This window comes from Rousettus aegyptiacus, unplaced genomic scaffold (assembly GCF_014176215.1).
Source record: "Rousettus aegyptiacus isolate mRouAeg1 unplaced genomic scaffold, mRouAeg1.p scaffold_m13_p_8, whole genome shotgun sequence".
Lineage (NCBI taxonomy): Eukaryota > Metazoa > Chordata > Mammalia > Chiroptera > Pteropodidae > Rousettus > Rousettus aegyptiacus.
Window position 1 is genome coordinate 101,421,084 of NW_023416311.1, and position 5,245 is coordinate 101,426,328.

The 5,245-nt window shown below is 32.0% G+C and overlaps 1 pseudogene; it reads right to left on the reverse strand.

Annotated features, from left to right (window-relative positions):
• Positions 1–821: 821 nt before the first annotated feature.
• On the reverse strand, positions 822–940 carry LOC118607635 (annotated as a pseudogene).
• Between the last annotated feature and the right edge of the window lie 4,305 nt (positions 941–5,245).

Genomic DNA, 5,245 nt, shown 5'->3' on the forward strand with positions numbered 1-5,245 from the left:
ACCCCTTTACTTTTCTTCATTTAGGTTGAGTCAATTGGTGTCTGGCAGGAGAGAGAGCAGGGAGAAAATAAAGGGAGGCCAGAGTGTTCCTGTCCTTCCCCCCGTGAGGTTGCCTCTTTGTAGCTTATGTCCTTTGACTGTGGTACCTCATTACACTAAAAGAAGGGCTTCCTGGTATAACTAATACCTACATTTTTTTCTTGGGCAAAGGAGTGGTGACAGCTCATTTGTTGCACAAGACTTGTCTCTTTGTAATATGCCCTTTATAAATACAAACTGCTTGAATAATCCTGGCTTCAAGTCTCCTATCCATTTCCCGCAAACTAATACTGTGCACCAAATACAGTTCTTGGTAATGTTAAGAGAGTTCTTTTTTGTATGTTTATTTATTCATTATGTATTATTATTCATTTATTCATATTTTTTTAAAATTTTAGATGGAACAGAGACTCTCAGTATTTTTTCTTGCATCTTTAAGTAAAATTGGCTCTAAAGATGCCAACATCTGTCCTCTCGACCTATACTAGTCATCCCAAGTATTGAAAATCCCAGATTAAAAACCATGAGAAGATGTGGGGATCTGTGAATTTAAGATGCAATAAAACATTGTGATAACATCCTCTTGCCTTGTGAGGACAGAACATGTTTTTTATGTATAAATTCAGTAGAGAAATGCAGAGTGGCCTCTATCATTAAACAATGTGCAGATGCTTTTTGTTTGTCTGTTTGTTTTGTTTTTGTTTTTAGGTGCGGCAACCCTTGGTTGACCTCACAGATTGAAAGGACCTTGTCAGTTTACAATCTCTTATTTTTATTTTTTACGCCTATACTGCCTGGTCTTCCTAGGTAGTCTCCCATCCAAGTACTAACCAAGCCCAACCCTGCTTACCTTCTCAGATCAGATGGGATCGGGGTTATTCAGGGTGGCATGGCCATAGACATGCAGATGTTTTTGACTGGAAATGTGTGTTCTCGAAATATACTTATTATAACAATGATTTTCTAATAAATAATGTGAATTACAGTGAGTATTGTGAAAAAGAGATTTTTGTCCTTATATGAGTATTTTATAATTACAGCAAATACACAAAAGATCATTATTCATGATAGTAAAAAAAGCTATGGTTCCATCTCATCTCTTAAAATTATTGTTATGTAATCATTTTAAAGGCAATTACATAATACTTTTTGTATTAAAAAAACATTTAAATCATTTAAAAATATTTAAATATTAAATGACTGAAAAAATATTTTAAAATTCGGAAATAAAAATCATGAAGATTTGCTATTTTCTAAATCATCTTACTTATTTTTTAAAAATAAGCTTTATGTTAACATTGATTCTAATTCTTAAAATAGAATGTAACAACAAATGAAATATATTATTTTTATCATAATCCTATAGATAAACTATAATATTTTTTGAAGTTTAGATTACAATTTAGGGATATAACAAAATGAAAGCAATGAGCAACTTCATAAAAATACTATAAATATAAGCAGATTATGACAGTGAAACATTAAGCATGTTACATGATTGAGGTGTTATATTTTATTGTTTTTTTCCTTGCCCTAATTTGAACTAACTTCATCAAGAATTTTCTATTTTAAGGTTGATTTTTAATTTACAATATAGGAGATGCTATGCCTGTTTCCTCAAAATGATTGTGCCACTCAATTGTAGTTTTGTTGTTTTTTTTTTTCTGAAAAACTTATCTTAAAAGATAGTTATCTTCTCTAAAGTAACTCTTACTGGATTTTGTCTTACTCTAAATGGTACCTTGTTAATCCGGTGTTCTTTATAGATTTCCCTCTATTTCTGGATGGAATGTCTGTCTATCTGTCTGCCTGCCTGTCTGTCTATCTGTCTGTCTGTCTGTCTGTCTGTCTGTCTCTCTCTCTCTCTCTCACACACACACACACACACACACACTAGCTAGTATGATTTAAATTACACGTCAATACTCCTATTCCTCAAATCGCGAATGAAATTCAAAGGATAAAAAGGCAGGTGAATTAGGAACAAATTTATTGTTGAATTTTTTTTTTATCCACTCACTGGGGAAAAAAAAAATAACTTGGAGAAAGAAAGGCAGCTGCATATGAAAGAGAGAAACAAATGAAGCTTGTGTCATGCCGATAAATTCAACAGCAAAATAAGACAGTATATGAAGAACAAAGTTTGGTACCTTTTAGCTTCAATTAGGAATAAAACTTTTAAATAAAATAGTTAAAGATTTGGACTCATATCTTTATGTTATAGTTACATTTAGTGTTACTTAAGAATCGTATCTAAGTAAAAATTCTTCTGCATTATCTCTACACTCTAAGAATGATTTTGCCCTCAGGCTAATTTACTCAAATCTAACTAGTTTATTTTATCTGCTGGAATGCAGAATCGATACCATAAGATGAAAAAGACAGTTTTAGTAATCCTTAAGAAATACTGGATAAATTAGCAAAAAAAAAAAAAAATTGTAAATTAACTATTTTTTAGCAAAAAAAAAAAATCTGTTCTATTTTGCAAAAGATTATTGATATTATTTCTAATTAAACTGTTTCTGTAAGGTAAAGAAACTGGTCCTCAAAATGTAATAAAGACATGTTTTCTTCAATCTCGCCAGGGTTTAAATGTCATTGCTTCAACTCAATATCTGTATAACCACTTGTATGTCTATTAATATTTTGAAATCCATATGGAGAAAATAATTATTACATTGTTGAATCATTGATCAGTATATGTCAATTAGTACTTTTCAATAAATGATGACTTCTCTCATCAGTGCTACGTATTGCACACATAAGCCTTTTTAAATAGTACAGATAAATTAACCAATATCGATATTTCACGTTTAGGTAATTCGGTATATTTCACACAACAGTAATTTTCAAAGATGATCAGAGTTATACAAAAATATGCATTTAAATGTATTTCATGGGGTGTTACATGTTTGCACAGCAATGTATTTAGCTGGAAAATATCAGTCATTGTTTTCTACTTTCTATCTTTTGGCCTTCGGAATCATTTCGTATTTTTCACTCAGTATTAGCTTCCTCTCCTGGTGCAACTGCTGATCAGTCTCCACGTAATTGTCCATTTGCTGCTGAGAGGTCAAACGATGGGAATGGAGAGATGTCAGCTGGTTTGGAAAAATGTGGCTAATGATGATCTGTACACGAACAGATATGGAGAAAGACAGAAACAGGCTTGAAGTTGCTTAAAAAGTGCATGAACAAAATGTTAAATCTTCCATAGGAAAAAATACTCTATCTTCAACATAACAAAAGAAATAAAAAGCAGGATGAAGACGGTTCTAGATTTAAAGAAATGTAAAAGCTATAATAGATGCAAATGTGAACACTGATTCTGATTGGAATGAGCTATGAAGAGTCACTTTGGAGGTAATGGGAGAAATTTAAACGTAATATTATATGATATGTGGCAGTTAATTTAAACATTGTTAAGTATGATGATTACTTTTATATTTTTTAGTTTTTTTTCTAATAAAATTTAGTTTGGAATTATTTTTAAGAGTAGGAATCTTACCCTCTTTTTATAACATAAGACTGGAATATATACTAAAAACTTTGTAAAATCAAAAGAGGAAGCCAACTTTGTGAGTACATCAATGGGCTGGCAAGAAAGCAAGAAATCCTGAGACCAAAAACTAGGAAAGTAAGAAAATGGTATTTTATTGGAACCAACTTCTTTTCCTGAGAGTATTATAAAATGAAACCTAAGAAAACTGAGTTTGGATTTTCTTTAATCTATTCATGGGACTGGTTCAATGTGGTAAGCCTTCTAGTGGAACTTCTAGATATTGGAACTTCAATTGACTATAACTTTAGTGTAAGAGTGTGCTAACTCTAAGGATACTTTCTCTCACCGCATGCTAGATCAAGAAAAGTTATATGCCTCAAACTGAAGAGCTAGGCGAAAAAAAAAAAAATCACAAGAGTTAATAATAATAAACTAGCTTTAATAACATTTCATTCTGAATTCAGTTCATCTAGCTTGTTAAAAATGCATCTAAAGTAAATACGAAATAATTCTGAAGGGACTCTACATGCTCAAAATAATTCTGAAGGGACTCTACATGAACAAAGTTACATGGAAAATCATTTTACAGTTAAAAATTCCAAAACACAGAAGGAAATAAGACAAGTGAGAGACAGTACAGACAATTTAACATTGAATCAAACCCTGATGGAAGCCTGATGTTGAATTTTTAAAAAACAGAATATAAATTGAATATTCTTACCTTTTATAAAGAACAAAAAAAGGATAATTAAATCACAAATAAACTAAAATTAAATATTACAGGAAACTCTAAGCTAATATTGCTTGTCCCAAAACCATACCTCCTAATATTTAGTCCTCGTGTAGTCATATGAAACATTGACTCTGGGCTTGGCAATTTTTCCTGCTTCGGTCGATGGGAGATTTGCAAGCATAGGCAGGCAGATATGTGATAAACACTTGCACACTGAGGCATGTTCTCTATGAATGTTACCATTTAGAAATCAACCTCTAAGCTATAAAAAGAATTGGGAAATACATCTGAGTTATGAAAGAAAACTTAGAGAAATCGTCATGTATGGATGTTCGAGCATCAACCAAGCATCTAGCTGAGTTAAAAATGTGGATGACCTCTGCTGCCATATGACACAGCCCAGTCAACCCACAGAACCACAAAAATTAGTAAATCGACCTTCTTTTAAACCAGAGATTTGCAAACTTTCTGTAAAGGTCAGATAGTACATATTTTAGGCTTTGTGGGTCATATGATCTCTGTCCCCATTGCTTATTCCTGCCTTATAATGCACAAACAGCCAAGGATAATGTGTAAATGAATGAACGTGGCAGTGTTTTAATAAAATTCATTATGGACACAGGAAATTGAATTTCACATAATTTTCACATATCAAAAACTATTCTGTTTAACCACTTAAAAATATAAACATCTCTTGTCTCACAGATGTACCAAGACAGGTGCTGCACCAGATTTGACCTTCAGTCTATAGTTTCTGACTCTTTTTATAAGTGGCTAAATTTTGCGTAAGTTTGTTACATGTCAATGGATAACCAGAATAAAAATTGGTACTGGGTGTTGTGTACTGCTATAAAAAACTTTGACTGTTAGATCTCAGGCCTTAGTTCTTTATTCTAATGTCACTTTCATTTGGACCATCTTTTCATTTTCATCATTCAGTTCATGGGTTACCTTCTTTTCTAAGATACAAA